This window comes from Hylaeus volcanicus, chromosome 5, assembly GCF_026283585.1.
Source record: "Hylaeus volcanicus isolate JK05 chromosome 5, UHH_iyHylVolc1.0_haploid, whole genome shotgun sequence".
Taxonomy (NCBI): Eukaryota; Metazoa; Arthropoda; class Insecta; order Hymenoptera; family Colletidae; genus Hylaeus; species Hylaeus volcanicus.
In genome coordinates, this window is record NC_071980.1 from 9,970,078 (window position 1) to 9,970,343 (window position 266).

Consider the following 266-nt stretch of genomic DNA (forward strand, 5'->3'; position numbering starts at 1 on the left):
TCGTGATTTTCAAGTTTGGCTTGAAATTTTCATCACGAGTTAGACTCTTGCTTTGCAAGTTTGGTCTAAACTTTCCATCCCGAGCCAGACTCGTGATTTGCCAATTTGGCCCAGAATTTCGATCACGAGCCGGACTCGTGATTTTCAAGTTTGGCCTAAAATTTCCATCGGTGATGAAAAGTTTAGACCAAATATGAAAACCACGAGTCTGGCTCGTGATGATATTCCAGACCAAATATGAAAATCACGAGTCTGGCTCGTGATGA

At 42.1% G+C, this 266-nt stretch overlaps 1 protein-coding gene across 1 annotated transcript in view; it reads right to left on the reverse strand.

The window, feature by feature from the left end:
• LOC128876980 (hairy/enhancer-of-split related with YRPW motif protein-like) overlaps positions 1 to 266 on the reverse strand; it is a 13,214-nt gene that overhangs the window by 8,387 nt on the left and 4,561 nt on the right. The window lies entirely within an intron of this gene.